Consider the following 12670-nt stretch of genomic DNA (forward strand, 5'->3'; position numbering starts at 1 on the left):
ATATGACAATGGGAAGGACAACAGTAATTTTCGTGCAAAACTAGTTGAATTTGGGTATTTCATTTCTGTCTTGTCACACAGCCATGCCATTGTTCCTTTTATGTTGAATAAAGTTCTAATAGACTCATCATTTTGCATTTCTGAGAGTTCTTGATACTGCATGGCCACAACAGTTAGGTCCACTAGCATTGACTGAGTTATCCAAGATGGAAAATAAATTTTTTTATCTAAATCATGATGAGTCTTTTGACTTCATGGAGGCCTGAATAATAATAAAAATCAGAATACCTGTCATTTAAATCACAGGCCGTTTTGCTCAAGTGATCAACAATAACAAGTGCAGCAGCATCAGTTACCTCACACTTATTTAGCCAATAAAATTGGTCGAATTTTTTTGGCTGAAACATTCTTTTGACATAATTGCAGAAATGCACTGAAGCCAAATATCTTAGCCTTTGCATCAACAAGGATCTTATTTGCTCCTTGCAGTTGCTTATTTAACATATTCAGCTTTTCAAAGATATGTTAAATAACTCACAAATGCTTGATCATCAACTATTTGTAAGAATTTCATTTCAGGTTTTTCATTCAAAAACTCATTAATAATATTAAATAGTTCCATGAATCTTCTCAATCAATTCCCTGTGACAGCCACTTCACAACAGCAATTTTATCCTTGCAAAATTGTTTGAAGAGATGCTCACATTTGGCATTAGCTTTGATATTGTTGATACATTTTATAACTGAATTCAATATCCCATTTAGAACAGGTGAAAGTTTTTTTGGAAACTAAATTTTCCCTGTGAATAACACAATGCATAAGCAGTATTTCAGGATTGTTATCCTTCATTAATTAAACAGCTACGTTTCTTGCCCATCATAACCATCTGTAGTACAAGATGTAATATTTTTCGTTGATATTTGAGCTTCATTAAATAATTTTTGAGTTTATTGTATATATATCAATGACAGCAGTGGTGGTTTTCAATGCTTCACAGAATAACATCTCTTCAGTAAATTCGCCATTGTCAATATATCTTACCTAGTCCATCAATACAGCCTCACTGTCTCTTACAGTTGATTCATCCATCTGTATTGAGAATTTCCTTGATCTCAACTTTTCAATAAGTTGTTTCCACATCTTTAGCCATCTCATCTATTCTTTTGCTAACAGTGTTATTGCTCAGTTGCATTCCTTTGACATCTTGGTCATCTTTCTCCAGAACTGTTTTGAGAAAAGTTGATATCGCTGGTTTAATTAAATCCTCCCCAATAGTATCCTTTTTTTTTTTTCCTGATTTAGGTATGAGCAGAGAAATTTCATAACTAGCTTCAAGAATGCGATTTTGGGTAGCATTTCGTATAGAGAACAATGAATCTATTGTTTTTATACTACTATAAACACATATAATAAATAAAAAGTTAAAATAATAAAAAAGTAAAATTTTAAAAGTCTACCGTCACAAGCAGAGAAAAAGAAATAACGAAATATGAGAGATCTTGTTTGTTTTCAGCTGTCAAACGAACCTAATACAATTGTGGCAAAGTGTTCATTTTATTTAAATTGGTAGTAGTGCAACATTTGGGTAACCAGAAAACTAACATGTAAAAATGTTACATTAAAAACATTGACGATATATATAAAAAAAAATTAAACGAACTTACCTTGTTGTTTCTATAACAAAAACTGCACAAAGTTAAATTGACACTATTTACTTTTCAGAAGTGACAGGTGCTACGATCTAACCTTAACACACTTATGCCACCAAGTATTTATGTTGACTGCTGTACTAGTTGCCAGTTTTTTTTCCTAGGAAAGTCAGGGTTGCAACATTGATAATTGATCACCGACAATGGTGATTTCTTGAATATATCGGTGATGAGGTGACGAATGCAACATCATTTTCTAATTGCCCCCCCCCCCCCCTCCTGTGGGGCATCCCCCCTCTCTGATCCTGGCAGTTTCCTTTTCTGGCATTCTTTTAGCGGCTGTAATCTTAGCTTCAGCTTATTCAAATTCTTAGCTTTAGCTCCTATAATGAATTCATTATATCAACCCATCTTGGATATGAACAAGCATTAATGTCCCATGAATTATAATTTTTAATGGTACCGTTTTATTACAAGAAACTGGATTTTGATTGGTCATTTACAAAAGATAAAAGCAAGGAAACATATACTTGTTTCACTACCAACAGACAGGTGACTTTTTCAGAGTAAATAAACATGAAGAGGACAAGAAAAAAAATACTGATTATTGCAAAAAAAAAAAAGAGAAACCATTATGGTTTTCACAGTTGAAGAACGAGGAAATAGTGTAGTATGGCACATGTCAATTGTTTTCTGGCATCATTTGGAGATGATCAGTTGAAAAGTTAATCAGGCATGTTAAGCAGTTTAATCATATGATTTACAGATAGATATTATTTAGGGTAACTCCTTGGTTTTTGTTAGAAAGAACTCCATGAATGAATGATGTGGTGTGGTTAGATTCTTTATTCTCATGAATAAAACATTTTCAAGATAGGAATAGAGGTTTTGTCCCATTCATTATGTGTTGAAAGAAAACTTCAACTCCTTTCTGAAAAACCTCAGAACAGATTGACATTAGATGATGTTTACTGAAAGCCCACTCACATGGGATGCTACCTTCATTCCTCATCTCTTCACCATCCTTACAAAATTTAGGCATCCTTCTTAAAAGATGAAGGCATAAAAAAAGACAAAGGAATTCTAATTTTTATTCAGCCAGTTTGTCCTTAATGGAGACATTCAAGGATGATCATTCAAAAGATATTATTTTGTAATTCTCCTCCATTACCAAATCTTGATATTCAGTATAAAGATTCCATTTCAATCCTTTACATTCAGCAACCTATCCATTAAAACTGCATATTTAAACCTCTTCTGACCATATACAGCTTCATTGTTCTCCAATAAACTGTTTATCTATAAACATCCAGGTGTCTACAGAATTCCTTGTTGAAAGTGTTTCTACTTACTGATGATTTTTGCCTGTTTTATTGTGTTTTTTTTCCTTAGAAAATTAGTGTTTTATAGTATATTAGTGTAAATTTTAGTGTTTTATAGTATATTAGTGTAAATTTTAGTGTATTTAGTATTTTATAACATTTTTATTAAGATATTTCAACAATAAGTATTAATTTAAAATGGCACAAAAAACACACAAGAAAAGTAATGCTAAAATGAGCACCACAGGCGAGAACAAGAATGCTAGCTCCACTAACGAGGTTATTAGAGTGGTGGAGGAGGTTAATGAAAATGAATTAATCTCCAAAATAGCAGAATTAAAGTAGATCATCAGAGAAACAATGCAGGAATTACAAAAAGTCGAGAGGTGTTTAAATGACCATATGGAGAAATGAAAATTAATCAGCAAAATAAGAAAGAACAAAGCACTGGAACAGGTTAAGTCAGGAAGTAATGGAAATCAGGTAAGTGGCGTTGTTAGTAAAGAGAAAGAAGTTATTTGGTATGGCGACTCTATAATAAAACATGCTATTAATGAGCGAGTTATAACTTTGAATATTTCTGCAGTGAAAATTAAGAATGTAAAGGAAGCAATTCAAAAACAGAAAAGTAAACAAAATCATAATTGTAGTAGGTACTAATGACTTAACAAGCGATAAGTTCAGTATGAGAGAGGACATGAGAGGGTTGTTGGAAGAGGCAAGAGTGAAGAGTGAGAAAGTGAAAATTGACAGTATTTTACCTTGATATGATAAAAATGAATTAAGAAGAGCTATGATGGCAAATGACTCCATGCTTATGCTATGTAGAAGGAATGGATGCAAGTTTTTGGATGAGTGGAGTGATTTTGAGAGAAGGGCTACACCTGAATGGGTTTGATATCAGGAGTCTAGAAAAACTAATAACTAGTATGAGACTTAACACAGAGAGTCAGGGAAACTAAATTATAAAGGGAGGAATTATGAGAATGCGAGTTTAAGAGTGATGGTGTTATATGATGGGAATGAGCTTTGTCATGGAAATGTTGACGAGGAGAGAATGATTTTGACTTTGTGTTCGTCTGGTTCAGTTGCATCAAACGTGTGCACATGTATAAGGCACTAGAGAAGAATAGAGATCTGCATGTTGTCTATGTCATGCTGATTGCAGACAAGAGTACAGGTATCCCTCGATGTTACTGCGTATATCAAAATTGCGTTAATCAAATCTAAATATCAATGGTAAAAATTACAATTTCTCCATGATCGATTACTGTATTAATAGTTCGTTTTATGTGGTACTCTTTTAGGAAATATAAAAAATGATTTCAAAGTAAATGTTTAATAAATACTTGTACCTACATTATTTACTGCAATTTTTTTAACAAAAGATGTTATCGAGAGTCGTTTGAACAGTTTAAGTTTTTTTTCTTATCGGCATAAGTTCTACGATAACAAGCAAAATGACTTTCCAGACCTCGGCAAACAAGTAATAAAAAAGAAAACGCACTGCAAATATAATACATCATCAAATTCCTGCCATGTACCCTCAATGGGGTGTACAGTATATGAAAGTACTACATGAAAAATTTACATCATTACTAACTTCGTATCTACAATTTTCCTCCAAATCAGTCTGTTACTTGTCAAGACTCAAACATTATCAGATCTTATATTTCTATCATCTAATGCACATTGTACTGTGTCAATCCACCTATATCTTAGTCTTCTTCTGGGCCATTTTCCTGGCAGAGAACACTTGTTTTGCTAATCTTTCCTCGCCCATTCTGTTTAAGTGACTATTTTAGTGTTCTGACTAATTTCTCTCTTGTTCCATATGAATTTATTCAGTTGACTTCCTATCATACCAAATTTGTTGATTCTGTTGTCTATTTCCATATTTAATTTACCACCTTCACTAATAATCGTGCCTAAGTAGCCGAAATGTTTTACTTCTTCCACAGGTTCTCCGTTCACAATACAGTTGACATTTTCAATGATTCTGCCTATTTTCATTGTGTTTAAATTTTCATTTCATTAAATTGAATAACTTACAACAGTTATTCAAATTTAGTCTGGGAATCTTGCAAATTTCTAGCGGATTTATTTAGAAGTATAACATCATCCGCATAAAGCAAAGAGCTGACATTAACATTTCCAATTTTGATATCATGTTTAATACCACTTTCCTTCATAATGTGATGTATATAGATAATGAATGACAGAGGGGATAATGTACAACTTTGTCTCACACAAGATTTAACTTTAAACCATCTTTCTCTACTTCCTTCAATTCTAACTGCTGACTTACAACTCAAATACAGACTAAGTATTGCTTGATATAATGCCTCATTGACACCATATAACTGTAGCGTATTGAATAGCTTCTCTCTTGGCTCCTTGTCATATGTCTTTTCCAGATCGGCAAAACTTAAATACAGATCTTTGTTAATATTCCCATGATTTCTTCACTATTTGTCGTAAAGTGAAGATTTGATCCTGACAGCCTGTATTTGGCCTGAATCCAGCTTGTTCTTCACCAAGTGTTTCTTCCACAATTCTTCTCAACTGTTTCTCAAGTATACTGGCATAAATCTTACCAGGAACACTTAGTAGGGAAATACCTCTGTAATTCTCAAATTCAGTTTTATTTTCTTTTTATATATGGGTACTATAAGAGCTCTACTCCAATCATCGGGAATTTCCCCCTCTATAAAGGCATTCTGAACTATGCAGTGCAGCCACTGTAAGACTTATGCCAGCATACTTCAGCATTTCTGGTCAAATATCATCTACTCCTGCTACCTTTCTACATTTCAAGCCTTGGATGGCTTTTTCTACTTCAAGTATGGATATGTATTCCTGACTGTATGCCTGTTGAGTGGTTTTTACCACTGTGCTATCACTGCTTGTTTCATTTAGCAATTTTTCGAAGTAATTACTCCATACTTCAATCATATCTTTTTCTTCGTTTTCATGTCACCTTTATCATCTCTAACTCCTTTTATAGCACTCTTTCCTCCATTTCTAAACTTCTTCAACAATCTACAGAATATTTTGCCATCTTCTTGATATTTCTTTTCTATGTTCTTGCCAAAGTCCTCCCATGACATTTGTTTAGCTAGTTTTACAAAGTGTTTAGCTTTCTTACATTTGTCTCTGTATTCTCTAAGAGCACAAGCTGACTTATTTGCCAGGAACTTTTGATATGCTTTCTTCTTTTCCTTCACTGCCTCTTTAACTTCCTGTGTCCACCATGGAGTTCTGATTTTTCTATTGTTGCAGAAAACCTCACCATATGCCTCTCTGGCTTAATCAATCAGGGTTCTCTTCAAGGCTTGCCACTGAATCTCCAAGGTTTGATTCCTATTCTCAAACTCTTTCATTATATAATACATGATGGTACAAATTAAGTGGATATTGAATCGAACATTATTTCATAGCCGAATATAGAAACTACAAGTGTTTCGTGCCGAATATAAAGAAACTAAAAGTTTCGGCAGATGCAAGCATAAGCAGTTTTATGGGCAACTCGTAGTGAAAGTGATTTAGTATGTTCCATAACATAAAGCATATCTTCTAGAGGACATGTATGATAAATAAGCCTTTGGCTCTCTATTTCAGGAATATATGATGGTTTATTTTCATTTACAATCTAGAAATTATTGAACAAAGAATAATAAATAAAATAAAAAAAACTAAACCATGCTATACTGACATTGGAGGTCTCGGTATCTCTCAGATACAATTTACTATCAAATATCACAAACCTTTACATAATGTATTAAACTAAACTGACAGCAAAAAACAGTGCAGAATATCACTTGTAACATATGAATGCACAGCTACTCATGATTTCCAAGATATACACTGAATTGTGCAAGAATATTTCTATTAAACATTTTGCATGTATCTGTCAGATCAGCTGCGAGCTCTGCAGAGTTAAAGGCACGTTAATCAAAACTCTTACCACGTATATCAAGGGATTGCTGCAATTAATTTTGCCGTGTTAATCAAATTCGGCATTAAGCAAGGGATATCTGTATACAAAAGAACATGCAGGTAGATTATTATGTCTGTACACAAATGCTAGGAGTATCAGGAACAAAGGGGTAGAGTTTGTTGCATTAGTCAATATGTGGGACCTCAGATTATGGTCATTAGTAAGACCTTGCTATCATAATCAGACATGCTAACTGGCATTGAGTGTAAATGGTACAGTATTTTTAGGAAAAAATACTGTACCCTTTCATACTTCTACTTCATAAAACTTCATCAAAAAAGAATATAGATTACAGTAAAACCATAGCCATCCCATACATTAAAGGGTTATCAGAAAAAATCAATAGAATCCTAGACTTAATGCCACCTATAAAATTAAAAAATAGATTCAACTCCTCTAAGGATCCTCTCCTCCCATTGGCACATCCTGGAGTTTATTGCATCTACTGCACCTGTAACTTACCTTATGTTCGTGAAACTGGACGTACAATCCCTATACATTAAAAAAAAAACACAAAAGACACATTATATATAACAATTTTGGTGAAGCAGGCCTCTCAGATCATGCTCTCAACACCCTACACCTAATTGATTGGAAAAGTACCTGCTCTTTACCTCATACAAAAATGTAGTATGAAAGAAAATTTAAAGAAGCCTGTGAAATTCTGATTAACCACCCTAATTTCAACAATAATGGTGGCATAAAAATTGGATGGCATATATTCAGCCTACTTAGTTTCCAGCATACTTTAGGACTTTAAGCAATTTTTAGATTTTATTGGAAACTATTCCATATAAATTTCAAAACCAATTGGTTTTGAAATTTATATGTATAATCACATAGTTATATATAAATGTTGCTATCCAGCCCAATTTAATTTTGTAACCTAATAGATAATAATAATAGGACTCTAGCTTTGATGTAGTAAAGGTATTTTTTTCCTCACCAGAGGTCAGGCCAGTAATTGTTGTAACGGTTGGTCAGTAACTTTAGCAAACCATGTAGATTGTAGTGCAGCTTGTTTCTTTGTATATATGTGTATGCTCCAGATGATGACCTTGATATGAAGATCGACGCTTAGAGTGTTCATTTTGGTTTATATTAAACTAAAGTTTTGCTCTAGCACAGTAGTTGTGTCCATAATATTTGATAATGTGTTCTGCTCAGCGTGTAAGCATGAAAGAAAGGTTACATGCTGAACTACAAAGCAGGAAATTATGACCAGCTGAGGTGTATACTAAGTTTGGTGGAATGGGATCGGTTGCTGGAATGGAAGAATATCAACAGTGCGTGGGAAGCATCTAAACAATACTTAAATGATGTGATATCAGAGTGTCCTGAGAGTTCAAAGAATAAATAGAGTAGAAGTCAAATGGATGTGTAATCTTATTGAGCAAGAGATTTGTTTAAAAAAAAAAAAAAAAGAGGCTAGAATAGTCACAACTGTTGTACAGAAAGAAATCTGAGTGAAAAACTGGCTCTGCATGCTAAAGGCAACCCACAAGAATTCTGTCGATATTCTGGAAGTAAAAGAAAGAATGAATATGAAAGAATAACTCTTCTAAATGCAGACGGTGTGAGGCTTACAGATGCAGAAGAGGTTGTTCAACTAACGAGTGTCCATTTTGTTAAAAGCTATCAACCTGGTGTACGCAACATTGAGCTCACTGCTATGTCTTCACTGGATGAAGAAATTGAAATTCAGGTGTATGAGGATAACATATTAGAGCTGTTGCGTAAACAATAAGAATTCAGCAATAGGGACTGATGGGATATCAGCACCTGTGCTAAAACAGTGTTCAGCTAAACTGGGTATTCCTTTGAGCAGGCTGTTTAATATGAGTCTCAGAACAGTGAAGATTCCTCAGGAATGGAAAGAGTGTGTGGTAATTCCATTGTACATGGGTGGTGCAAAGGCTGTGTATCCAACCATCGACCAATTAGTATCTTAAGAGTGATGGTGAAGATTTTGGAAAAATAGGTTAGGGCTTGCATTCAGAAATGGGTTGACAGTGAATCTCTACTTTGCAAATAGCAACATGGGTTTACTAAGGAAAGGTCATGTTTTAGCAAGTTGCTTACATTCTATAGCAATGTTACCAGTGAACTTGATACTTTTGGGATTTTGCTAAGGCTTTTGACAGAATATAGCATGGTAGACTGTTGCATAAATTGGAGAATATGGGCTTGGATTATAGAATCTTAGCATGGATAAGAGGATGGATGACTGACAGATATCAAAAAGTGGTATACAGGGGATGTGAGCGTGCAAGGTTTAAGGTAACCAGTGGTGTACCACAAGGATCAGTGCTTGGTCCACTTTTATTCAGTCTATACATTAATGATATTGGGAAGGATTTGACAAGCAACATACAGCTATTTGCTGATATGGAAAGACCAGGAATGCTGCTGAATACTTGCAGAATGATTTGAATAGGCTGGAATTGTGGGCATGGGAAAAGATGTCAGTTCAATGTTAGTAAATGTAAAATCATTCACTTTGGCATGATTAGATATCCAATGTCGTATTATATTGGCGGGGTTATGCTTGAAGAAACTGATGATGCTAGGGATCTTGGAGTGTTAGTAGATAGGAAGTTGAAGGTAAGGGGGCCTTGTAGCAAAGATTGCGAATTCAACTCAAAAGATAATTGCGATGCTGAAACAAATGTTCACATGTAAAGATAAGGATGTCATTTTGCCTCTTTAGTGCAAGTGAGGTCTTATCAAGGTCTTGATAAGACCTCACTTGGACTATTGTGCACAGGTCTGGTCTCCTGATTTCTGTGGTGATTCTGGTACAGTGGGGATAATTGGAAATTATTGAGAATTTGTAGAGACTGCAGACACTAGTAAACAGGAGAAAGAGGGAGTGATATGCTTGAGACAAACTTCTGAAAGGGTCATACAGGATTTCAATTGAAATTTTTCAATTAATGGAAGGGTGGGGGATAGGACGAGGACATCTTTGGAAGCCGAGAATGAATGTCACTAAGAAGGGGGTGAGGGCTAGATTTTTCTCTTCTAGGCTGGTGTGTGATTGGAATGAATTGCCATTGGATGTTGTGAGTGCAAAGAGTGTGAATAAATTTAATAATAAGTATGATAGCTGGTGTGTGTAGTATGTAGCCTCCCTCAATGAAGCCCTGACTCCTTGGAGGTCTCTCTTAATAATAACAAAAAATTAAAAATGCAAAGAAATTATATTCTTGGTTTAATTCTTTATCCAAGTGTAAACATAGAAAGTTTTGCACATGAAGCAACTTCATGACTGGGCAACTCATACATAGAGGCTAATAACTTCACATCATGCCTTAGTATCCCATAATACAATGCACATATTCTTAGGGGCATGTATAATGTTATGCATTATGAGAAGGTTCACTACCCAGACCGATTTTGACCTTTCTTGAGGTCTCATCAGTGTAAGCCAGACCCAGAAGTGATACCAAGGTTGAAGTAATGCAGAAGTCATATTTCCATATTCTTCTCCTTTGAGCACCACCTCCTATCGGAGGTCGGCAACCAGTTTGGCAAATGTTGAGCGAACCTCAGCCCTAACAGTCCCTCAAAGCTCATGTCAGTCCACTGTCTGCTAGCCAAGATTTTCTTCGTCTTCCTTGTCTTCTTCTGTTTTATCTTCCATTTTATAATCAATTGAAGTATCTAATATTTTTCATTACAAAGTAGGTGATGAAGATATGCAGATTTTTCCTTCTTTATCTAAGTTGTCTTCAAGGTCCATATATATCTGCACCGTACAGCAGTATAGATCATATGTAGCATTTAATCATACATACTCTAAGCTCAAAATTTAATTTGCGTTACACAGTGATTTCTTCAGGAGAAATGTTTTTCTACCATTTCAATTCTAACTTTTATTTCCATTTCTGAATTGCATTCTTCATTTAACCACCATCAGAGATATTTAAATTTTGTCACTCTTTCTATTTGTTTACCATTTAAAGATGCTGAATTAAGAATTGGTTTCTTGCTTATGACCATGAATTTAGTTTTGGTGATATTTATTCCTGATCCCATTTTTCATTCTATTTGTTCACCAGTTCGAAGATTTTGAAGAACCTGAATATTGTCAGTCAGGAGAGCTGTGTCAAATTATCAACACATCAGATGTTATTGATGATTTCACCACTCACATTAATTCTTTCCTCTCTTCCTTTTAAGATTTTTTAAAAAATAAATATGGCTTCTCTTGATGACATTATTACAGACTCCATTAACATCAAATGAGGAGTAAGGCAAGGTGTGTGCTGTTGCCTCTCCTTTTTAACATATACTCAGAAGCCATAATTTCAAAAAATATGTGAAGAACAATGGGTGAATCAGCAGAAAAATTATCCAAAAAAGTGTCGCACCTTATTACTATCCACAAAGCACACATCCGTAAGGATATGTGTTTTGCATTATGAGATACCAAGGCAAGTGATGTGAAGTCATTAGCCTCTATATACGAGTTGTCCAGTCGTAAAGTTACATCATGTGCAAACTTTGTTTACAATTGGATAGAGGATTAAACCAAGAATATAATTTCTTGGAATCTTTAATTTATACAGAATTCTTGTTTGTAAGAAGTTTAGGAATAAACAAAAAGGAACATCTTAGCAATGGGTTTATGTAACAGAAGAAAAATTATCACCCTTTCAATACACATAGTGATACTGAATGGGACAAAACCTCTATGCATATCTTGGAAAAAAGCTTTTTGCTTATCGGATTAAGAAATACTAGAGGATTTTTATTTTATTTTTTAATGTGGTCATTAAAAGAAAGAATGATTATGGAAGGATGATGTTGGTTAGAGACAACAGTAGGAATAACTGCTGAGGATGATATAGTGGAGATATTAAATGAGCAGTTCATTAAGGTATTCCATCCTTGTGAATGTAACATTATGCTGAACAAAAGCAGTGGGAAGGAGGAAGTGCACTGATAGTGAGTGAGCGGGAAGTATATGAGGAATTGAATAAAATTAGTGTCATTAAAGCTGTAGGACTTGATGTCACCACATAGGATATCACCACATACGAAATGTTACTGAGATTTAGCAGCTTTAAGTTACTTCTTTTACATGAATGTTATATTGGCCAAAGTTCCAAAAGAGTGGAAAAGGGGCAAAATTGTTCTGCTACATGAAGGGAGTCATAAGATTAAGACTTTGAATTATAGGCCAATCTGCTTGTCTAGAGTTCTGGTCAAGGATGTTTGAGAGGCTAGTGAGGACTGTTATTAAGAGCTGGGTTAACAATGTCAGAATTTTCTTTGGACAGTATGGATTTGCTAAAGAAAGTTAGTGTTTTAGCGATCTGATTACAACAAGGTGAGATGCATTGGATATGATGGGGCTGCATTCACAGTAGAATATTTAAATGTTGAAAAAGCCTTTGCTAGATTGTCACCTGACAAGCTGGTAATTTAATTGGAATATATGGAGTTAGATAGTAGATTAGTTCATTAGATTGCTCATTCATGAGTATCAGTAGGTTGTGTAAAGGGGGGCAGAACAATATCCTAGCAGGGGAACGTCACTAATGGTGATCTTCTCTTTTGTTCTAAGGATCTGTTTTGGGGCAGTTGTTATTTCATTTGTATGTAAATAACATTGAGAAAGACTTGTTTGGTGATGTAGAGTTGTTTACAGATGATGCAAAGTTGGGAAGAGGTATGAGTGGTAGAATGG

The 12670-nt window shown here is 34.5% G+C and overlaps 1 protein-coding gene across 1 annotated transcript in view; it reads left to right on the forward strand.

The window, feature by feature from the left end:
- The window catches only part of LOC150104224 (MAP kinase-interacting serine/threonine-protein kinase 1-like), a 136654-nt gene that overhangs the window by 22206 nt on the left and 101778 nt on the right, over nucleotides 1-12670 (forward strand). The window lies entirely within an intron of this gene.

Source organism: Typopeltis vanoorti, chromosome 8 (genome assembly GCF_054136105.1).
Source record: "Typopeltis vanoorti isolate ZY-2024b chromosome 8, IOZ_Tvanoo_1.0, whole genome shotgun sequence".
Classification (NCBI taxonomy): Eukaryota; Metazoa; Arthropoda; class Arachnida; order Uropygi; family Thelyphonidae; genus Typopeltis; species Typopeltis vanoorti.